Below are 25,056 nucleotides of genomic sequence, written 5' to 3'. Positions count from 1 at the left end.
CATCTCCTCTCCCAGTCTTTGTGACTAACTAACTGGGTATCCATCAAAGACTACCCAGTGCAAAGCGAAGAAGAAGCGGATAATGTCCTACATCATGCCTGGGTAGAGAGAGAGATGGTGTTTTATACTGGGTTCGATATTCACCACACAGTGATTCTACCACTGCTGCTTTTATCATGTTGCTTCATGCTGAGTAGCGTATTTACATTTTAACCAGTGTCTTCGGAGAGGAAAGGAGTAAGACAAACAGCACAACCAAACTCCATCCAACAGGTGATCTATGTATTAGCTACTGAGGTTTAATAGGTACCCTGTAGCCTCCAAGTAGAATCAGCTCACTCTGTGTAACTGCCTGTTAGTACGAAACGATTATGTATAGGGGCACTCCGTCTCTCTATTGTACTGTAGTCTCCTGTAGTATCTGATCTGTACTGTAGTCTACTGTAGTATCTGATCTGTACTGTAGTATAGTGTAGTGTCTGATCTGTACTGTAGTCTACTGTAGTGTCTGATCTGTACTGTAGTCTACTGTAGTGTCTGATCTGTACTGTAGTCTCCTGTAGTGTCTGATCTGTACTGTAGTCTACTGTAGTGTCTGATCTGTACTGTAGTCTCCTGTAGTATCTGATCTGTACTGTAGTCTCCTGTAGTGTCTGATCTGTACTGTAGTCTACTGTAGTGTCTGATCTGTACTGTAGTCTACTGTAGTGTCTGATCTGTACTGTAGTCTCCTGTAGTGCCTGATCTGTACTGTAGTCTACTGTAGTGTCTGATCTGTACTGGAGTCTCCTGTAGTGTCTGATCTGTACTGTAGTCTACTGTAGTGTCTGATCTGTACTGTAGTCTCCTGTAGTGTCTGATCTGTACTGTAGTCTACTGTAGTATCTGATCTGTACTGTAGTCTCCTGTAGTGTCTGATCTGTACTGTAGTCTACTATAGTGTCTGATCTGTACTGTAGTCTACTATAGTGTCTGATCTGTACTGTAGTCTACTGTAGTGTCTGATCTGTACTGTAGTCTCCTGTAGTGTCTGATCTGTACTGGAGTCTCCTGTAGTGTCTGATCTGTACTGTAGTCTACTGTAGTGTCTGATCTGTACTGTAGTCTACTGTAGTGTCTGATCTGTACTGTAGTCTACTGTAGTATCTGATCTGTACTGGAGTCTCCTGTAGTGTCTGATCTGTACTGTAGTCTACTGTAGTGTCTGATCTGTACTGTAGTCTACTGTAGTGTCTGATCTGTACTGTAGTCTCCTGTAGTGTCTGATCTGTACTGTAGTCTACTGTAGTGTCTGATCTGTACTGTAGTCTCCTGTAGTGTCTGATCTGTACTGTAGTCTACTGTAGTGTCTGATCTGTACTGTAGTCTACTGTAGTGTCTGATCTGTACTGTAGTCTACTGTAGTGTCTGATCTGTACTGTAGTCTACTGTAGTGTCTGATCTGTACTGTAGTCTACTGTAGTGTCTGATCTGTACTGTAGTCTCCTGTAGTGTCTGATCTGTACTGTAGTCTACTGTAGTGTCTGATCTGTACTGTAGTCTACTGTAGTGTCTGATCTGTACTGTACTGTAGTCTCCTGTAGTGTCTGATCTGTACTGTAGTCTACTGTAGTATCTGATCTGTACTGGAGTACTGTAGTCCTGTAGTGTCTGATCTGTAATGTAGTCTACTGTAGTGTCTGATCTGTACTGTAGTCTACTGTAGTATCTGATCTGTACTGGAGTCTCCTGTAGTGTCTGATCTGTACTGTAGTCTCCTGTAGTATCTGATCTGTACTGTAGTCTACTGTAGTGTCTGATCTGTACTGTAGTCTACTGTAGTGTCTGATCTGTACTGTAGTCTACTGTAGTGTCTGATCTGTACTGTAGTCTACTGTAGTGTCTGATCTGTACTGTAGTCTACTGTACTGTAGTCTACTGTAGTGTCTGATCTGTACTGTAGTCTCCTGTAGTGTCTGATCTGTACTGGAGTCTCCTGTAGTGTCTGATCTGTACTGTAGTCTACTGTAGTGTCTGATCTGTACTGTAGTCTACTGTAGTGTCTGATCTGTACTGTAGTCTACTGTAGTGTCTGATCTGTACTGTAGTCTACTGTAGTGTCTAATCTGTACTGGAGTCTACTGTAGTATCTGATCTGTACTGGAGTCTCCTGTAGTGTCTGATCTGTACTGTAGTCTACTGTAGTGTCTGATCTGTACTGTAGTCTACTGTAGTGTCTGATCTGTACTGTAGTCTCCTGTAGTGTCTGATCTGTACTGGAGTCTCCTGTAGTGTCTGATCTGTACTGTAGTCTACTGTAGTGTCTGATCTGTCTGTAGTCTGTAGTGTCTGATCTGTACTGTAGTCTACTGTAGTGTCTGATCTGTACTGTAGTCTCCTGTAGTGTCTGATCTGTACTGTAGTCTACTGTAGTGTCTGATCTGTACTGTAGTCTACTGTAGTGTCTGATCTGTACTGTAGTCTACTGTAGTGTCTGATCTGTACTGTAGTCTACTGTAGTGTCTGATCTGTACTGTAGTCTACTGTAGTGTCTGATCTGTACTGTAGTCTACTGTAGTGCCTGATCTGTACTGTAGTCTACTGTAGTGTCTGATCTGTACTGTAGTCTACTGTAGTGTCTGATCTGTACTGTAGTCTACTGTAGTGTCTGATCTGTACTGTAGTCTACTGTAGTGCCTGATCTGTACTGTAGTCTACTGTAGTGTCTGATCTGTACTGTAGTCTCCTGTAGTATCTGATCTGTACTGTAGTCTCCTGTAGTGTCTGATCTGTACTGCAGTCTACTGTAGTGTCTGATCTGTACTGTAGTCTCCTGTAGTGCCTGATCTGTACTGTAGTCTCCTGTAGTGTCTGATCTGTACTGTAGTCTACTGTAGTGCCTGATCTGTACTGTAGTCTACCGTAGTGTCTGATCTGTACTGTAGTCTACTGTAGTGCCTGATCTGTACTGTAGTCTAACGTAGTGTCTGATCTGTACTGTAGTCTACTGTAGTGCCTGATCTGTACTGTAGTCTCCTGTAGTGTCTGATCTGTACTGTAGTCTACTGTAGTGTCTGATCTGTACTGTAGTCTCCTGTAGTGTCTGATCTGTACTGTAGTCTCCTGTAGTGTCTGATCTGTACTGTAGTCTACTGTAGTGTCTGATCTGTACTGTAGTCTCCTGTAGTATCTGTATCTGTACTGTAGTCTACTGTAGTGTCTGATCTGTACTGTAGTCTACTGTAGTGTCTGATCTGTACTGTAGTCTACTGTAGTGTCTGATCTGTACTGTAGTCTACTGTAGTGTCTGATCTGTACTGTAGTCTACTGTAGTATCTGATCTGTACTGGAGTCTCCTGTAGTGTCTGATCTGTACTGTAGTCTACTGTAGTGTCTGATCTGTACTGTAGTCTACTGTAGTGTCTGATCTGTACTGTAGTCTCCTGTAGTGTCTGATCTGTACTGGAGTCTACTGTAGTGTCTGATCTGTACTGTAGTCTCCTGTAGTGTCTGATCTGTACTGTAGTCTCCTGTCTGATCTGTACTGTAGTCTGTAGTGTCTGATCTGTACTGTAGTCTACTGTAGTGTCTGATCTGTACTGTAGTCTACTGTAGTGTCTGATCTGTACTGTAGTCTACTGTAGTGTCTGTATCTGTCTACTGTAGTCTCTGTACTGTAGTCTGTAGTGTCTGATCTGTACTGTAGTCTCCTGTAGTGTCTGATCTGTACTGGAGTCTCCTGTAGTGTCTGATCTGTACTGTAGTCTACTGTAGTGTCTGATCTGTACTGTAGTCTACTGTAGTGTCTGATCTGTACTGGAGTCTACTGTAGTATCTGATCTGTACTGGAGTCTCCTGTAGTGTCTGATCTGTACTGTAGTCTACTGTAGTGTCTGATCTGTACTGTAGTCTACTGTAGTGTCTGATCTGTACTGTAGTCTCCTGTAGTGTCTGATCTGTACTGGAGTCTCCTGTAGTGTCTGATCTGTACTGTAGTCTACTGTAGTGTCTGATGTCTACTGTAGTGTCTGATCTGTACTGTAGTCTACTGTAGTGTCTGATCTGTACTGTAGTCTCCTGTAGTGTCTGATCTGTACTGTAGTCTACTGTAGTGTCTGATCTGTACTGTAGTCTACTGTAGTATCTGATCTGTACTGGAGGCTCCTGTAGTGTCTGATCTGTACTGTAGTCTACTGTAGTGTCTGATCTGTACTGTAGTCTACTGTAGTATCTGATCTGTACTGGAGTCTCCTGTAGTGTCTGATCTGTACTGTAGTCTCCTGTAGTATCTGATCTGTACTGTAGTCTACTGTAGTGTCTGATCTGTACTGTAGTCTACTGTAGTATCTGATCTGTACTGTAGTCTACTGTAGTATCTGATCTGTACTGTAGTCTACTGTAGTGTCTGATCTGTACTGTAGTCTACTGTAGTGTCTGATCTGTACTGTAGTCTACTGTAGTGTCTGATCTGTAATGTAGTCTACTGTAGTGTCTGATCTGTACTGTAGTCTACTGTAGTGTCTGATCTGTACTGTAGTCTACTGTAGTGTCTGATCTGTACTGTCTGTAGTAATCTACTGTAGTGTCTGATCTGTAATGTAGTCTACTGTAGTGTCTGATCTGTACTGTAGTCTACTGTAGTGTCTGATCTGTACTGTAGTCTACTGTAGTGTCTGATCTGTACTGTAGTCTCCTGTAGTATCTGATCTGTACTGTAGTCTACTGTAGTGTCTGATCTGTACTGTAGTCTATTGTAGTATCTGATCTGTACTGTAGTCTACTGTAGTATCTGATCTTTACTGTAGTCTACTGTAGTGTCTGATCTGTACTGTAGTCTACTGTAGTGTCTGATCTGTACTGTAGTCTACTGTAGTGTCTGATCTGTACTGTAGTCTACTGTAGTGTCTGATCTGTACTGTAGTCTACTGTAGTGCCTGATCTGTACTGTAGTCTACTGTAGTGTCTGATCTGTACTGTAGTCTACTGTAGTGTCTGATCTGTACTGTAGTCTACTGTAGTGTCTGATCTGTACTGTAGTCTCCTGTAGTGTCCGATCTGTACTGTAGTCTCCTGTAGTGTCTGATCTGTACTGCAGTCTACTGTAGTGCCTGATCTGTACTGTAGTCTACTGTAGTGTCTGATCTGTACTGTAGTCTCCTGTAGTGCCTGATCTGTACTGTAGTCTCCTGTAGTGTCTGATCTGTACTGTAATCTACTGTAGTGCCTGATCTGTACTGTAATCTACCGTAGTGTCTGATCTGTACTGTAGTCTACTGTAGTGCCTGATCTGTACTGTAGTCTACCGTAGTGTCTGATCTGTACTGTAGTCTACTGTAGTGCCTGATCTGTACTGTAGTCTCCTGTAGTGTCTGATCTGTACTGTAGTCTCCTGTAGTGTCTGATCTGTACTGTAGTCTCCTGTAGTGTCTGATCTGTACTGTAGTCTCCTGTAGTATCTGATCTGTACTGTAGTCTACTTTAGTGTCTGATCTGTACTGTAGTCTACTGTAGTATCTGATCTGTACTGTAGTCTACTGTAGTATCTGATCTGTACTGTAGTCTACTGTAGTGTCTGATCTGTACTGTAGTCTACTGTAGTGTCTGATCTGTACTGTAGTCTACTGTAGTGTCTGATCTGTAATGTAGTCTACTGTAGTGTCTGATCTGTACTGTAGTCTACTGTAGTGTCTGATCTGTACTGTAGTCTCCTGTAGTGTCTGATCTGTACTGTAGTCTACTGTAGTGCCTGATCTGTACTGTAGTCTACCGTAGTGTCTGATCTGTACTGTAGTCTACTGTAGTGCCTGATCTGTACTGTAGTCTACCGTAGTGTCTGATCTGTACTGTAGTCTACTGTAGTGCCTGATCTGTACTGTAGTCTACCGTAGTGTCTGATCTGTACTGTAGTCTACTGTAGTGCCTGATCTGTACTGTAGTCTACCGTAGTGTCTGATCTGTACTGTAGTCTACTGTAGTGTCTGATCTGTACTGTAGTCTCCTGTAGTGTCTGATATGTACTGTAGTCTACTGTAGTGTCTGATCTGTACTGTAGTCTCCTGTAGTATCTGATCTGTACTGTAGTCTCCTGTAGTGTCTGATCTGTACTGTAGTCTACTGTAGTGTCTGATATGTACTGTAGTCTACTGTAGTGTCTGATCTGTACTGTAGTCTCCTGTAGTATCTGATCTGTACTGTAGTCTACTGTAGTGTCTGATCTGTACTGTAGTCTACTGTAGTGTCTGATCTGTACTGTAGTCTCCTGTAGTGTCTGATCTGTACTGTAGTCTACTGTAGTGTCTGATATGTACTGTAGTCTACTGTAGTGTCTGATCTGTACTGTAGTCTCCTGTAGTATCTGATCTGTACTGTAGTCTACTGTAGTGTCTGATCTGTACTGTAGTCTACTGTAGTGTCTGATCTGTACTGTAGTCTACTGTAGTGCCTGATCTGTACTGTAGTCTACTGTAGTGCATGATCTGTACTGTAGTCTACTGTAGTGCCTGATCTGTACTGTAGTCTCCTGTAGTGTCTGATCTGGAGTAGTAAATCAGGGTAGAAAAACACAAGGCTATACATCTTGAGCCTGAGTCCGGAACAGCCAGGACAAGCACAGCTCTCTCCCTCTCGCTTTTCTCTCTATGTCCCCTCTCCCTTCACCTCTCCCTGCAGTTATCGGTCTAGCCTGCCTGCCCCTGCCTGTAAATCACCTCCAACACAATACAGATTTCACAAATACAAATCTCCCTCCCTCTAATTATATATTTCCCTGCATTGGATTCCATTCCGATGCAGTGGTTCTCAGTTCATTAAAACCCAGTAGAGTTTGAAATTGGTCAATATTTTAACAAACGACCTACGCTCAACATAACCGTTACTCGCCATCTCAGCGACTTCCTCACAATTTATTTCAGTAGGATGTGTGTATCTGTGTGCATGCATTCGTGTGTGGGGGGACGGAGGGGTACGATGATGGTAACATCAAGCTCTTCCTCTTTCTCCTTCTTCCTAGACAGTAGGACAGTTGGTTGGTTGGGTGGGTGGAAGAAATATGAATGAATCAGTGTGTGTGTGTGTGTGTGTGTGTGTGTGTGTGTGTGTGTGTGTGTGTGTGTGTGTGTGTGTGTGTGTGTGTGTGTGTGTGTGTGTGAGCGAGCGTGTGTATGTCTGTGTGTTGCAACGAGGCATTGAGCCAAGCATTAGGCAGACATCCTGAGAGCCTCTCCAAACATTTAATCACTCCTCATAAATAACCCAGAGCCCCACATTAAAGCAGCTGCTAATTTCTATGGAAGCTGCCATGCATGGAGGCAGTAAGAGACACTAGCCATGGATGTAAAACCAACAGCAACCAACGGATGCCAATAGTTCAGATAAGCTGTAGGTGATAGTGACAGGGTAGTGGAACAGCCTTGAGCTGTTGGAATGGTAGTGATAGGTTTCTCCTCCTCCCCCTTTCCTCAGCCATCTCTTTTCATCGCTCCCTCTCTTGGCTATCTGCCCGCCTCATGTGAAACACACGCACACACACACTAACATAGCCTGAGAGAAAAAGAGAGGCTGATTGGTAAGAGGACATTTGTTTTGATAGAATCTCCCCCAGAAATGGCATATCAACAGAGAACCTTCTGTACTGACACTTTGAGTATCTCAGATATATCTAAACGCCTAACACTAACGGGAGAGACATATTCTATGACATCATCAGTGTGTCTGGCTGGTGCCCGGCTGTGCTCTGCTGGGTAAGGGAGTGTGAGAGTAGAGGGTAAACACAATCACACGGAGGAAGTGACTACTGTCGTACCACCGGACGGTGACCAGTCAATCCCACAATGCTCTGGGGCCTCCGTCACAGATGCTCACACTCGTAGACACACACACACACTCACGCAGACACAGACACACACAGGTTATGGAGGCTCCAGCGGTCTGTGGGCCCACTGTGTAGAGAGACAGACTGGGCATTGTGGCCTTTAGGTGAGGTGACATACACGTCTCTGCCTGGCCTCAGTCCAAACAACCCTAGTAAAACATTATCAAGATCCTGTGGAGGAGTGTATCACAATGTACAGTATCTAGCCTCCTTTAGAGTTTGTTTTAAGGTGTTGTTATGTGGGAAATCAAAACAACACTTTTTTTCTCAAATTTTGTGCACAAATTTGTTTACATGCCTGTTAGTGAGCATTTCTCCTTTGCCAAGATAATCCATCCACCTGACAGGTGTGGCATACCAAGAAGCTGATTGGTGCCATGCTAAAATGAGCCTTTTTGTCACACAACACAACTCCACAGAGTGTGCAATTGGCATGTGGACTGTAGGAATGTCCATCAGAGCAGTTGCCAGAGAATTACATTTTCATTTCTCTACCATAAACCACCTACAACAATGTTTTAGAGAATTTAGCACGATGTTCAACCGGCCTCACAAATGCTGACCATGTGTATGGCGTTGTGTGGGCGAACGGTTTGCTGATGTCACCGTTGTGAACAGAGTGCCCCATTGTGGCGGTGGGGTTATGGTATGGGCAGGGATAAGCTACAGACAACGAACATAATTGCATTTTATCAATGGCAATTTTAATGCACTAAAATACCATGACGAGATCCTGAGGCTCATTTTATTTAAGGTATTTGTGACCAACAGATCATATCTGTATTCCCAGTCATGTGAAATCCATAGATTAGGGTCTAATGAATCTATTTAAATTGACTGATTTCCTCATATGAACTGTAACTCAGTAAAATCTTTGAAATTGTTGAATGTATATTTTTGTTCAGTATAGATCAGAGTCCAAATACCTTTTTCACAGTGAGCGAACAATACACTTTCTTCAAAACTGAATAAATCCTTGACAAAAATTGCTTGGGTTAAAAGGTTTTGCTGGGTTCCTCCTTGGCAATATGTATTTCCATGGCATCTTAGCATGTGAGTGTGAATGAGAGGGTGTAGTCGTCATCTGCTCCCAGTATGATACGAGTTAATCTCTTCCTGGATATCCTCTACCTGATGATGACAATCACATGCTGGAATACACAACACGCCAGGTGGTTACTCTGCCCAGAGCCAGAGAGCAGCGTGGCATCAACTTGGATATGTCTCAAATGGCACCCTTTTTACCTATTTAGTGTACACAGGGCACTTAGGGCTCTGGTCAAAGGTAGTGCACTACATAGGGAATACGGTGCCATTTGGGGCGCAGACCTTGTCTGTCATACTGCATGGAGTTTCTTCATGTTCTCTACTAGTCTCCACCATCGACAGAACCAATCACAAACAGGTGTGGAGCGGAGATTGGTTTTAGCTGCCATTTGCCAACGCTCTACTGTTCTGTCCACCTGAGAGTAGGATACCTGGTTAATCGTCACTACCACCTACACTGAGAACAGCACGCAGAACACACACTAACATACAAAACAACACACACACACACACACACAAAGGGGAGAAACAGACACACTCCTGACACTTCATTCACATCATCATGCTGCTTATAACCATAGTAATGATGTCAATCCACATGGAGATCTGGCAGATCAGGAATGAACGTGACAATGTCTCCAGTTTAGGACATAAGTAAGGGCAGTTCATTAAAACCTGAGTGAGGGAGAGAGAAAGAGGAGGGTGGAGGAAAAGGAGGAGTAGGAGGGAAAAGGGGGGTGGAGGAGGGAAGAGGAGGGTGGATGAGGGGGCGGGAAGAGGAGGGTGGAGGAGGAGGGCAGAGGTGGGTGGAGGAGGAAGGAAGAGGAGGGTGGAGAAGGAGGGAAGAGGAGGGTGGAGGAGGAGGAAGAGGGAAGAGGAGTGTGGAGGAAGAGGATGAGGAGGAGGGAAGAGGAGGGTGGAGGAGGAGGAAGAGGGAAGAGAATTGTGGAAGTAGAGGAGGAGGAGGGAGGAGGAGGTTAGAAGGAGGATGAGGGAAGAGGAGGGTGGAGGAGCTGGAAGGAAGAGGAGGGTGGAGAAAGAGGAGGAGGAGGAGGAGGAGGAGGAGGAGGGGAGGGGGAGGAGGAGAGAAAATAAAGGTGGAGGAAGAGGAGGAGGGAAGAGGAGGGTGGAGGAGGAGGAGGAAGGAGAAGAGGGAAGAAGAGAGAGAGAGGTTCATTGGCATGCGGTAAGTCAGCCTGAGAGCCTAAAGACAACCAGCCCTAAACACACACATGCCTCCTCCCAGGCCACCGCGTATCACTGCCAGGCCACCGGTCACCAAGGCAACACCAACCGGCCATCCGAACTACCCTGGGACACAACATCTATCCACATTCTGGCCGATCAAGTGATAGACCCACAACTGCCATCCTGGAAAGGAGATGTGCAACTGAGCTAGCGAGCCAGGCCTCTGGATTAGCGTCTCCGTCCCTCTGAAGACACTCAACAGGAAGGAGGAGGAGCAGCAGTGAAAACAACATAAAACACTGGGCCATCTGTGTGCATGGACATGTGCATTGAGGATGGAACCCCGATGTATCTCCACCCCCCCAACTACCCTTCGCCCAAGCACTGTCCGCCAAAGTGTCGCTAGCTATCGTCTCCCTTCACCCCCCAACTGTACTGTATGACATAGCTAGTGCTGGGCGACTGTCCTAATGCATCTCTCCCTCCTAGGGCTGGCACAATTACTGTACCGTATAACTTACTGTTATGGATGAAGACCGTCATGAAAACAAAATAACCGTCATAACCGTTTAATGAAAAAAAAATATATATATATACAGTACCAGTCAAAAGTTTGAACACACCTACTAATTCACAGGTTTTTCTTTAATTTCTACTATTTTCTACATTGTGGAATAGTAAAACTCAAAACTTTGATAACACATATGGAATTATGTAGCAACCAAAGAAGTGTTAAACAAATCAAAATATATTTTATATTTGAGTTTCTTCAAAGTAGCCACCATTTGCCTTGATGACAGCTTTGCACACTCTTGGCATTCTCTCAACCAGCCTCATGAGGAATGCTTATCCAACAGTCTTGAAGGAGTTCCCACATATGCTGAGCACTTGTTGGCTGCTTTCCTTCACTCTGAGGTCTGAAGTGATTGTTGAGGCCAGGTCATCTGATGCAGCACTCCATCACTCTCCTTCTTGGTCAAATAGCCCTTACACAGCCTGGAGGTGTGTTTTGGGTCACTGTCCTGTCAAAAAAACAAATGATAGTCGCACAAAGCGCAAACCAGATGGGATGGTGTGTTGCTGAAGAATGCTGTGGTAGCCATGCTGCTTAAGTGTGCCTTGAAATCTAAATAAATTCCTGACAGTATCACCAGCAAGGCACACCCACACCATCAAACCTCCTCCTCCAAGCTTCACGTTGGGAATCACACATGCGGAGACCATCCGTTCACGTACTCTGCGTCTCACAAAGATATGGCGGTTGGAACCAAAAAACTCAAATTTAGACTCCTCAGACCAAAGGACATATTTCCACCGGTCTAATGTCCATTGCTCGTGTCTCTCGACCCAAGCAAGTCTCTTCTTATTATTTGTGTCCTTTAGTAGTGGTTTCTTTGCAGAATTTCGACCACCAAGGCCTGATTCACACAGTTTCCTCTGAGCAGTTGATGTTGAGATGTGTCTGTTACTTGAACTCTGTGAAACATTTATTTGGCCTGCAATCTGAGGTGCAGTTAAGTCTAATGAAATTATCCTCTGCAGCAGAGGTAACTCTGGGTCTTCCTGTCCTGTGGCGGTCCTCATGAGAGCCAGTTACATCATAGAGCTTGATGGTTTTTGCGACTGCACTTGAAGAAACATTCAAAGTTCTAGACATTTTACAATTTGACTGACCTTCATGTCTTAAAGCAATGATGGACTGTCATTTCTCTGATTTCGCTGATTTGAGCTGTTCTTGCCATAATATGGACTTGGTATTTTACCAAATAGGGCTGTATAAAAGACACTTGTCCACAACCTCAAACAGTCACACTCCAAACTCCACTATGGCCAAGACCAAAGAGCTGTCAAAGGACACCAGAAACAAAATTGTAGACCTGCACCAGGCTGGGAAGACTGAATCTACAATAGGTAAGCAGCTTGGTTTGAAGAAATCAACTGTGGGAGCAATTATTAGGAAATGGAAGACATACAAGACCACTGATAATCTCCCTCGATCTGGGGCTCCACGCAAGATCTCACCCCGTGGGGTCAAAATGATCACAAGAATGGTGAGGAAAAATCCCAGAACAACACGGGGGGACCTAGTGAATGACCTGCAGAGAGCTGGGACCAAAGTAACAAAGCCTACCATCAGTAACACACTACGCCGCCAGGGACTCAAATCCTGCAGTGCCAGACGTGTTCCCCTGCTTAAGCCAGTACATGTCCAGGCCCATCTTAAGTTTGCTAGAGTGCATTTGGATGATCCAGAAGAAGATTGGGAGAATGTCATATGGTCAGATGAAACCAAAATATAACTTTTTGGTAAAAACTCAACTCGTCGTGTTTGGAGGACAAAGAATGCTGAGTTGCATCCAAAGAACACCATACCTACTGTGAAGCATGGGGGTGGAAACATCATGCTTTGGGGCTGTTTTTCTGCAAAGGGACCAGGACGACTGATCCGTGTAAAGGAAAGAATGAATGAGGCCATGTATCGTGAGATTTTGAGTGAAAACCTCCTTCCATCAGCAAGGGCATTGAAGATGAAACGTGGCTGGGTCTTTCAGCATGACAATGATCCCAAACACACCGCCCGGGCAACAAAGGAGTGGCTTCGTAAGAAGCATTTCAAGGTCCTGGAGTGGCCTAGCCAGTCTACAGATCTCAACCCCATAGAAAATCTTTGGAGGGAGTTGAAAGTCCGTGTTGCCCAGCAACAGCCCCAAAACATCACTGCTCTAGAGGAGATTTGCATGGAGGAATGGGCCAAAATACCAGCAACAGTGTGTGAAACCTTGTGAAGACTTACAGAAAACGTTTGACCTCTGTCATTGCCAACAAAGGATATATAACAAAGTATTGGGATAAACTTTTGTTATTGACCAAATACTTATTTTCCACCATAATTTGCTAATAAATTCATTAAAAATCCTACAATGTGAATTTCTGGATTTTTTTCTTCTAATTTTGTCTGTCATAGTTGAAGTGTACCTATGATGAAAATCACAGGCCTCTCTCATCTTTTTAAGTGGGAGAACTTGCACAATTGGTGGCTGACTAAATACTTTTTTGCCCCACTGGAAACTGTATATATAAAGGATATATGTTTTTGGTATTCGAATGGTTATTACCATGATTGCGTCATTTGGCTGGTAAGTTACCGTCATCCAACATTCCATGACTGTCACAGTCCATCCTCCTTGCTCCTTCCCAACCCACCATACTGTATGGCTAATAAATGCTGTGTGACTTCTAGCAGTCAGTCCAGTCAGTCCTGAATTCAGTCCACCAGCAGCACATACGGAGTGGAGCGGAGGCCACTCCAACATGACTCAGTGACCAGACTCAATTACCTGTCACATTTATCTGATGAGGGGCCTGTTGGCCCCGGCGCCTGGATGTAAATCTACATCACAGGTCAATAGTCTTTTCCCCTCTCCCCCACTCCTCCAAAGGCTCTCCCTCTCTTGTCCTCCATTGTCATTAGCCCTTGTATGGCAGAGAGAGAGAGAGAGAGAGAGAGAGAGAGAGAGAGAGAGAGAGAGAGAGAGAGAGAGAGAGAGATTAACTGAAAAAGTGAAGGGGCAGAGGGCAGGGGGAGGGAGAGTCTGCTGTTCATTATGAGTCAGAATATAAAGCCAACCGTCACAGCCATATATAGGAAGACCTGAAGACCAGCCAAGCCAACACGTATGGCACGCCAGTATGGGGCCACTGGAGAGTCACACAGTGTTATAGGAAACTATTCCCAATGCAACACCACAGTAGCCAGTGAGAGGGAAGCATCCACAAGCTGTGTTGTGTCTAGGGATGAACATGGCAGCTATGGAGCAGATTTAACAACAACACAAATACCTCCAAAACTCCACTAGAAAGATGTCATATCATAGTGGGCCGGTATTTGTTTCTGACAAAATGCTTGGCGAAGCAGCCTAATTAAGTGCAGAGTGGGCACATTCATCCTGTGTTTCTGTCTGTAGCTGAGGTGTGGATAATTATTGTATAATGAATTTCCTGAAGTGCAGCATGCTGGGATAATGAGTTTTAGAGGAGGATGTCATAAAGGCTTGAGTACAGCCACTTCTCAGGAGGTGACAAAACAATTCAATAGTGGTCCATCGAGTGTATCATATGAGCACCCATAATTACGACAGAGTGGCATGTTCCTCGTCTCCTTGAGGTCTTCATCCCGCTCCTGTAGCTTTTCATACCACACTCGTCCGCTCCAGCTGGAATTTTGTTTGACTCCCATCCGCTTCTGCAAGAACTGGTTCCAAATCTGACCGCAGTCCCCCAAATGTCATTTAAGGCGTATGTGACGCAGCTCGCTTGGTAGCCATGGTCCCAACAATTTTGCACCTTATAGGCAATATCAAAATGCGCAGAAATAACGCAGGAAATGGTTAAATTAACAGAGATTCTAACGTGACACATTTCATTAGGCTATCGCTATTACTGGGCTATATTGGCCAATAGCGTAGACGTAGTTTGAAAGAGAGCCAGAGTTGGAGCATGAACAGAAATTTGAACTTTCTCTTGAGCTACCTACCATAATATGAGCGGCACAATTTGGAAGCAGAGACAAATATGGGCGATCAATATTTAATAATCCAGACAATGTAGTAGGCCTAAACTATGGCTTAATCATATTTAGGAAGTTCATTTTCTTGGAAAGATAACTGCCCCATGCTTCTCCGCCCATGCATATAGTCTACTCCATTTATTAGAGACCACCTGATCTCGTACGCCCAACTAGAAGGCTACTGTACTTGGAAGTGGTAAGATGATGAGAGCTGGGCACAAGCACTTTCTCTTACAATTTGCATAGCATATAGCCTATACCTTTAAGGAGCGGCACGATTTGCAGACAGAGACAAACAAATAGGTTATCAAAATCAATTAAAAATGTATTTGTCACGTGCCGAATACAACAGGTGTAGACTTTACCGTGAAACGCTTACTTAACCAACAATGCAGTTTTACGAAAAATAAAAGTTAAGAAAATATTTACTAAAGTAAAAAAGTAAAAAATAAAAGAGCAACATTAAAATAACAATAACGAGGCAATATATAGGGGGTACCGGTACAGGATCAATTTGGGGGGCACAGGTTAGTTGAAGTAATTGAGATAATATGTACATGTACTGTAGATAGAGGTCAAGTGACTATGCATAGATAATGAACTGTGAGTAGCAGCAGCATAAAAAAGGGGGTGGTCAATGCAAATAGTCCAGGTAGCCATTTGATTAGCTGTTCAGCAGTCTTATGGCTTGGTGGTAGAAGTTGAAGGTAACATTTTTAGGGCCTTCCTCTGACACCACCTGGTATAGAGGTCCTGGATGGCAGGCAGCTTGGCCACAGTGATGTACTGCGTCGTACTCTCTACCCTCTGTAGCGCCTTGTGGTAAGAGGCCGAGCAGTTGCCATATCACGCGGTAATGCAACCAGCCAAGATGCTCTCAATAGTGCAGCTGCAGAACTTTTTGAAAATCTGAGGACCCATGCCAAATCTTTTCAGTCTCCTGAAGGAAAATAGGCATTGTCGTGCCCTCTTCACAACTGTCTTGATATGTTTGGACCATGATAGTTTGTTGGTGATGTGGACACCAAGGAACTTGAACCTCTCAATTACAGCCCTGCTCCAATACAGTCATGTCAATGAGAATGGGGTCGTGCTCGTCCCTCCTTTTCTTGTAGTCCACTTTTCTTGTAGCTTCTGAGAGGTTGTTGCACCACACTGCCAGTTCTCTGACCTCCCCCAATAGTTTGTCTCATCGTTGTTGGTGATCAGGTCTTCCACCGTTGTGTCGTCAGTAAACTTAATGATGGTGTTGGAGTCCTGCTTGGCTACACAGTCAAGGGTGAACAGGGAGTACAGGAGGGGACTAAGCACTCATCCCTGAGGAGCCACCGTGTTGAGGATCAGCGTGGCAGATGTGTTGTTGCCTACCCTTACCACATGGGGGCCCGCCAGGAAGACCGGGATCCAGTTGTAGAGGGAGGTGTTTAGTCCCTGGGTCCTTCGTTTAGTGAAGAGCTTTAAGGACACTATGGTGTTGAATGCTGAGCTGTAGTCAATGAACAGCATTCTCACGTAGGTTTTCCTTATTCCAGGAGGGAAGGGAAGTGTTGAGTACAATTAGAGATTGTGTCATCTGTGGATCTTTTGGGGCGGTATGCAAATTGGAATGGGTCTAGGGTGTCTGGGATAATGGGGTTCATGTGAGCCATGAAGAGCCAGCCCTTCAAAGCAATTCATGGCAACAGATATGAGTGCTACGGGTTGGTAGTCATTTAGGTTGGTTACTTTGGTGTTCTTGGGCACAGAGACTATGGTGGTCTGCCAGGGAAGGTTGAAAATGTCAATGAAGGCACTTGCCAGTTGGTCTGTGCATGTTCAGAGCACACGTCCTGGTAATCTGTCTGGCCCTGCGGCCTTGTGAATGTTGACCTGTTTAAAGGTCTTACTCACATTGGCTACGGCACACGTGATCACACAGTCGTCCGGAACAGCTCTCATGTATGCTTCAGTGTTGCTTGCCACTGAAGCATTCCTAAATGTAATTTTATTTGTCTGGTAGGCACGTGTAACTGGGAAGCTTGCGGCTGGGCTTCCCTTTGTAGTCTTTAATAGTTTTCAAGCCCTTCCACATCCGATGAGTGGCAGAGCCGGTGAAGTAGGATTCAATCTTAGTCCTGTATTTAAGTTTTGCCTGTTTGATGGTTCATCTGAGGGCACAGCAGGATTTCTTATTAGAGTCTGGGTTACAGTCCCGCCCCTTGAAAGCGGCAGTGCGGCTGTTGCCTGTAATCCATGGCTTCTGGTTGGGGTATGTACGTACGGTCACTGTGGCGACAAAGTCATTGATGCAAGTGTTGATGAAGCCGGTGACTGATACTCCTCAATGCCATCGGATGAGTCCCGGAATATATTCCAGTCAGTGCTAGCAAAACAGTCCTGTAGTTTAGCATCTGCGTTATCTGACCTCTTCCTTATTGAGCGAGTCACTGGTACTTCTTCCTTTAGTTTTTGCTTGTAAGCAGGAATCAAGAAGATATAATTATGGTCAGATTTGCGAAATGGAGGGCAAGGGAAAGCTTTGTAAGCGTCTCTGTGTGTGGAGTAAAGGTGGTCTAGAGTTTTTTTCCCCTCTGGTTGCACAAGTAACACACTGATAGGTAAAACAGATTTAGGTTTCCCTCCATTAAAGTCCCCGGCCACGATGTTTGCCGCCTCTGGATGAGCATTTTCTTGTGCGATATTAGTGCCAGCATCGGTTTGTGGTGATAAATAGACTGCTACGAAAAATATAGATGATAACTCTCTTGGTAAATAGTGTGATCTACAGCTTGTATATCATGAGATACTCTACCTCAGGCGAACAAAACCTTGAGACTTCCTTAATATTACATTTTGCACACCAGCTGTTATTGACAAATAGACATAGACCGCCGCCCCTTGTCTACCGGAGGCAGCTGTTCTGTCTTGCCGATGCAGGGAAAACCTAGCCAACTGTATATTAGCCATGTCGTGGTTCAGCCATAACTCGGTGAAACTGAGCTCATCTTGAGCGGAGCTCATCCAGTTTATTCTCCAATGATTGCATGTTGGCCAATAGGACAGATGGTGGAGGCGGGTTACCCACTCACCGACAAATTCTCACAAGGCACCTGGACCTGCGTCCCCTGTATTTGTGTCTTTTCATCATGTGAATGACGGGGATTTGGGCCTGGTCCAGAATCTGCAGTAAATTCTTCACAGCCGACTCGTTAAATAAACAATGTTTGTCCAGTTTGAGGAGAGTAATCGCTGTTTTGATATCAAGAAGCTCTTTTCGGTCATAAGAGACAGTGGCAGAAACATTGTGTATAAAATAAGTTACAAATAATGTGAAAAAACACACAAAATAGCACAATTAGATAGGAGCCCACAAAATCTCTTCCTGCGCCATTATTATTATTGTTAATATTTATTGAAAAGGAAAAGCTGCAACTTTACTCGTTTTCTTTTTAAATTATGATCACATTTTCTTGGTTGCACCTTGACTGAGAGGTATTGGCTACTGAATTTGAAGTCAATGATGAGTGTGTGAATAGTGCGACAAAGAGGTGCTTTTAATGCAATAGATTGGTTAACACATACAAACAAACAAAAAGACAACTGTTTCAAGTAGCCTAAAAATATTTGAATCCCAAAGTTTTCTGTCTGACTGTCCGCAACTGCCCGCATGAAAAATTCTGACTGCAACGCAATGACTTCTGTTGGGGACTTTAGCTCTCTATCGTCTCCCCGTGATGGCAACAAATATTGTCAGATATGTCTCTACTCTCCTTGTATTGGCAGATGGACCCTCTGTCTTAGATTCTTCTACAGCTGAGACCGGATGAAGCAAAACTGAGTAACTTAAACAGTATATCTTTACAATGGCAATAAAAGGGGAAATGAGGCAACGTGAGACTTAATATGCAGTACGCAGGCAGCTGCTGCTAGAAAAATAAACAAGGGAGAAAATATAAATGGACTAGTTTGTGTGTGTGTGTGTGTGTGTGTGTGTGTGTGTACGTGTATGTTCATCAACATATACCATCCTCATTGGTTCAGCTGTCCTTGTACAATTGTTTATATCATTCAGCACAACTAAACTGAAGAACTGAGCTGTAAGGAAGCACAATGTATCCAATTTCCCTGGCTGCCTGAGGGGAATTCAATTGAAGACAAAAATGGTCAGAAACGGGCGAGAAACGGAAGACTGTAAAGATAGGAAATGTTGGTATCCCCAAGTGAGAGTTCCTGGCCATGTCAGTCAGAATGTATAGGGGTAAATTCAATTAAAAGGTGTAGTCTCCAGACGTACACTGTCCAATGATTTCACAGCTAATCGGCCCACTCATCCAGCCAGGTAGAACTCTCTCACTCACACACACACACACACACACACACACACACACACACACACACACACACACACACACACACACACACACACACACACACATACACACACACGGACACACACACACACACACACACACATACACACACACGGACACACACACACACACACACACACACACACACACACACACACACACACACACACACACACACACACACACACACAGACACACAGCCACACACTCATGTTGTCCTCTCCCTCCAGTGACTTTCGGTCCCAGACTTGGTCATGAAGAAAATCTCCACAGTGTTAATAGAACCGGCTCTCTGTGGCAGGTAATGAGCCACAGTCTAATTCTCATTGGTTCAGCTGCCTAGATCAGTCAGCCGCTCTCTCGCTGCACACGCTCAGATGTGGCTCTGCTATGGGTGAGGTGAGTGTATATTCGGGACATCACACACACACACACACACACACACACACACACACACACACACACACACACACACACACACACACACACACACACCTTCCTAATACACAGAATACAAATACATTACACTATCACACACACAGCACACAGACAGGAACACACACTACAAACAATCACTTTCCCCTCCTAAACCAGGCCAGTAATGGCAACGCTCAGAGAAGCAGACTGTACAGTTTTTACTGTAACTGTAACAATCTATTGTAGTGTTGGATACACATTCACAAACTACCAACACACACTGATAGCAAGTTTCTAAAGGATGCTAAAACCTATCCATTCATCTTTGCAGAAGTGCAGACCAACTGGTAAACATTCTCCTCAAGGCTAAATACCTTTGTGGTTATAGAACTGTAGCAATCAATGCTAAGAGTAAACACTGGTCTGCTCTCTGATAAGGCCTGCCTACAGAACCTTGACCCAGTGTTCTGCCTAGGGAGAGGTAGAACAAACAGAGATTGAGATTGAGAGAGAGAGAGAGAGAGAGAGAGAGAGAGAGAGAGAGAGAGAGAGAGAGAGAGAGAGTGAGAGAAAGTGATCACCTTATCGAAGTTCAAGAAATAATAAAAAATGGTGAGAGAGAAAGGGCCCAATAATTACATAATTAAAAACAGAAACTTTACTTATTTTTAAAAGTCCTATTAAGTTAAAACCAAGTCCCCTTCCCCATCCACTGTACATATAAATCTATGGGGAGAGGAGAGAGAGAGAGGAAGCAATTGAAGAGATTATGTATGGCTGCCCACTAATCTGAAGCACATGGGCCTCATTGATCAATAATGCGTAGGCACAAATCTTTCGTAAACCATGTGTGGGATAATTTCCCACAAAGTGTGATACTTCCACTTTGGAAGATTAAGAATTTTCAGAACATGAGGATCATGTCAATAAAGAGTCTGACAGTGAGTTGGAAGAAAAGTATGAGATCGACCCAGGACCAGCCAGTCAGCAGCCAGCCCCAGGACCAACCGTCAGCAACCAGAATACATTTCTTGTTAACTGCCATTTTTTCCTTAACTATTGACTAAAGAAGAAGGTTATGCAAAGTTGCTATTCCTCAATAAAGTTATTGGAAATGTTCTTAAGGTTTTTCCTAAGTGTCTTCCTAAGAAAAAAGAAAAAGAAAGAAGAAATGGGATTCTTGAAAATAATGCTTCAGGATTTCTTCTTGGAAATGTACTTAACTTTACGACAGCTAAACCCTTGTCTTGAGACGAATGGATACTTTTGTAAACATGAACGTTTTCTTGCACCACAGACACAGTTGGCCACAGGATATTTAAATACAGCAAGAAAACAAATTAAACGTGCATTATCTAGCTAGCTAGTCATTAACAATATATTACAATATTCTACAAGTGTTATTAGCTAGCGTTAACTCATCAATTTGCAAAGAAGAACTTGACTAACTTAGCTAACGTTAACGTCGTTAGCTATGTAGTTGGCTATAATGTCAGGACTTGTTGGCTAGCTAAGGTAGCCTCTCTCTCACAATCTCTCCTATCATGGATGACACCTTCTCCTCCAGCTGGTTCACATTAATGGTCTCTCAGCTCCCTACTTCTTAGCAGCCGACTTCATGTCGGACCACTTCTTTTTTACGGCGTCACTGTCCTTTACCCCCGACGGCAGAGAGGGACTCGGCCACCATCGCCCATCCTCTCTTTTTGGTCTCTGCAGTGACCCCGCAGTTATCAAGTCTCCCCAACAGCAACATTTTTCCTGGCTGCTATTTCCTCCACCATCACTTTAAGTTTTTATTGCGCTTTCCTTGTTATCCATTTTTTATTTTGACGTACAGTAGCTTTTATTTTATTTCACCTTTATTTAACCAGGTAGGCTAGTTGAGAACAAGTTCTCATTTACAACTGCAACCTGGCCAAGATAAAGCAAAGACGTTCGACACATACAACAACACAGAGTTACACATGGAATAAACAAACATACAGTCAATAATACAGTAGGAAAAAAAAGTATATATTCAGTGTGTGCAAATGAGGTAAGGGAGGTAAGGCAATAAAATAGGCCACTGTGGCAAGGTAATGACGATATAGCAATTAAACACTAGAGTGATAGATGTGCAGAATATGAATGTGCAAGTAGAGATACTGGGGTGCAAAGGTAAATAGTAGGCCATAGTGGCAAGGTATTTACGATATAGCAATTAAACACTGGAGTGATAGATGTGCAGAAGATGAATGTGCAAGTAGAGATACTGGGGTGCAAAGGTAAATAGTAAAAGGTAAAAGCTAAATAAATAAATACAGTATGGGGATGAGGTAGTTGGATGGGCAATTTACAGATGGGCTATGTACAGGTGCAATGATCTGTGAGCTGCTCTGACAGCTGGTGCTTGAAGTTAGTGAGGGAGATAAGAGTCTCCAGCTTCAGCGATTTTTGTAGTTCGTTCCAGTCATTGGCAGCAGAGAACTGGAAGGAAAGGCAGCCAAATGAGGAATTGGCTTTGGGGGTGACCAGTGAAATATACCCACTGGAGCGCGTGCTGCGGGTGGGTGCTGCTATGGCGGACATAAAGTCTTCTTTTGAACGGTTCATCCCAGACACCATCCAGAAAATCTTTCTGGACCACTAAGTTGTAGGGAAGGCATGTTTTTGGAGAGAGATGGAAGGAGATGGACCAAACTCATTTACATGCATACTTGTGGGATGCACAAACTGGCAGATAACTTTTCTGTGCAACAATGCCTCTGGAAAACTTCCACATTATTTCCAGGTTTATCTGCTTCGATAACCGAGACACAAGACCAGTTGGGCGGCAGAGACAAGCTAGCTGTAATCAGGTCAGTGTGGGACAAGTGGGTGGTTTTACAAACCTGGGCCAACGTTACTGTCGAAGAGCAGCTTATGCCATTTAGGGGCCGCTACCCATTCAGGCAGTACATACCGTCTAAATCCGCAAAATATGGAATCAAGATCTGGGCTGCCTGTGATGCTGCATCATCATATGTGTGGAACTTGCATGTGTATATGGGGGAAGCCAGATGGAGGCGCTCCAGAGAAAAACCAAGGGATGCGGGTTGTCCTGGACGTGACACAGGGACTCCATGGTCACAACATCACATGCAATTTACTTCACACAAGCTGGGACAGGAGCTCCTCAAGAGGAAGATGATGATGATAGGAACAGTACGAAAAAATAAGCTCCAACCTCAGCTGTTGAATACACAGAACAGGCCTATCAATTCCTCTTATGTTTACGTTTATGTTCACGGCCGACACGTCCCTAGTGTCCTACATGCCAAAGAAAGGCAAAAATGTGGTACTCATGAGTACGCTGCATAGGGATGGGAGAATCTGTGGCCAGGAACATCAAAAACCAGAAATCATAAAGGGTTACAATGCCACAAAAGGAGGGGTGAACAATTTAGACAAGCTGGTGACTGGCTACAGATGAAAAAAGAAGAACCCTACGCTGGCCACTTGTGATATTCTTCAACATCTTGGCGAACAACACGTTTGTCATCTGGTTGGAGTTGAACCCAGATTGGAACAGAGGGAAGCTCCAGAGGAGACAGATATTTCTCGAGAAGCTTTGCAAGGCATTGGTAAGACCTCAAATCCAGAGGAGGCAACATATCCCAAGGACCCCAGCTTCTGTCCCAAATCACTACCCTGAGGCATTGAGATATTATTATTTTTTTGACCAGAGGAAAGAGTGCCTCCTAATGGCACTCTAATACCAATTCCAGCAGTATCTGGTCTCCCACACAGGGACCAACCAGGACCAACCTTACTATGTTTTAGAGGCAAGCAGTGGGATGCGGGTGGTATGCTGCAGGTTAACTATGTGAACAGAAAATGCATCTACTCTTAATGTGCAGGTGATAGGTATAATCAGTGGTGTGTATTCATGGAAGCCAAGGGAAGCCAGGCTTCCCCAAATAAATGACAGAGAAAAAAAAATAATGAATCTGACCGGAAAAAGCATCTGACCTGGACTCAGAGAATAATGAAGTTGAACATGTAGCTAGATATAGTAATGTTAGGCTAATTTACAGTAGCTGGCCTGGGGAATTGTTGCCTATGAAAGGAAGTTAGGCTAGCGAGCAAGCATTTTAGCCAGTTAGCCTAGGACAACAACAACTAAAAGTGTGTATGACAGTGCCATAGACCATTTAGGCAACATGAAAGAGGAGGGCGGCATTGGTGTTGTTCGACAAGTAGGGTGAGTCAACATGTTTTTTCTACTTGCACGCACACACACACACACCAAACATACACACAGAAATCAGTACCATGGACAATCACATCATTTTTAGCTTACGTTGATTGGACTAAATAATTGTTAGTATATTTTAGCTGTCAATGTAGTAGACTAAGCAGAGGTGACTTGATGATGATATGGTGCTGGCATAGTGGCGGTGGCGCCTGTTTTCTTTGTGACTTGCAGAAACTCTCTGTAGTTCTAAATCAAGTGTTTTGTAGTCCAAGCATTTCTGAAACATTTTGCTTGACCACTTGCTTGACCATGCTGTAGTTCAAGTTACGAAGGATTTGTCGAATTCATTCTGCCAGTGTGTGTTCTTATTGTCTCGACCTTAGGCCTACAGTATATATCACGATGTCAAGGCATATGAACTAACAGTTTATAGAACAAACAATGCAATTACCAAATAGGTTTAATATGGCTTTTTTTCCCTGGCTTCCCCAGTGAATTACCTACTGTATTTAACACTGCAAAAAACACTGAATGTGGTGACCAGGTGGAACGCATGACTAGTTCATTCTGCAGAACAGCAATGTGGGCCTCTACGCCTACAGATGGGAACTGTTGAGGATGGATGGCTTATTGATGACTGCTGTCTACTCATTTGAAGTATATTTGGAATTGCTAAAGTAACTTGAATTGTCCTAATGGTCCTCTCTTTTTAGCAACTGAGCGAGCCAAGTAAAACCTTTTGGTTGTACTCAATCTCTGAACCAGCACCTCTATTTCAGTTTCGGAAAAGTTTTCTATTGGTAGTTTTTTTAGTTGAGCCATTGTATTTCATGGTATGGTGTTGTATTTATTCCATAGGCTTAAATTGAATGATTTTGACCATATATGGTTAATTAGGGCCGTTTCAAAATGCCAAGGTTGATGCACTGAGAACAATTGGTATTTATCAATGATTATCTCCTACCGGCGTGCATATCACAAGTGTTGGAATGTTTGATAAATCCCACCTTTTCTATGAATACAAACATTATACATTTTGTTTGTAAGTAGTATTTTAGAATAGTTTATATGCAATAATGATAAATGAGGCCCCAGGAGTTTATTGGACCAGACATAAATTATTACTGTACCTGTATTTACTCTATCCCGAACCATAAAATATTCCTTAGTCTACTGTATATCATGAAGTGTACCATCTACAACTCACTTCAGACAATTCTGTTATTTAAAACAGTATGAATAAAAACACGTTTGATCTTCAATATATTCACCTCAATTCAATTCAATCCAGTTCATAACTTTGGTAAAGTGTGTTTAAATAACTGAGGGTGTAAGGGAAGCAGGCAGACAGATGGAGTAAAAGTGAGGTGTGCAGTGAGAGAGAGAGTGAGAGTTAAAGTCCACTTAATTATCTCCACTA

The 25,056-nt window shown here is 43.7% G+C and overlaps 1 protein-coding gene across 2 annotated transcripts in view; it reads right to left on the bottom strand.

Moving 5' to 3' along the window:
- LOC115111274 (receptor tyrosine-protein kinase erbB-4-like) overlaps positions 1-25,056 on the bottom strand; it is a 526,495-nt gene that overhangs the window by 440,651 nt on the left and 60,788 nt on the right. The gene's annotated exons all lie outside the window — the stretch shown is intronic.

The sequence above is a fragment of the Oncorhynchus nerka genome, linkage group LG3 (assembly GCF_034236695.1).
Source record: "Oncorhynchus nerka isolate Pitt River linkage group LG3, Oner_Uvic_2.0, whole genome shotgun sequence".
NCBI lineage: Eukaryota > Metazoa > Chordata > Actinopteri > Salmoniformes > Salmonidae > Oncorhynchus > Oncorhynchus nerka.
Note: the sequence above shows the minus strand (reverse complement) of the source record. Positions and strands in the feature narration are given on the sequence as shown.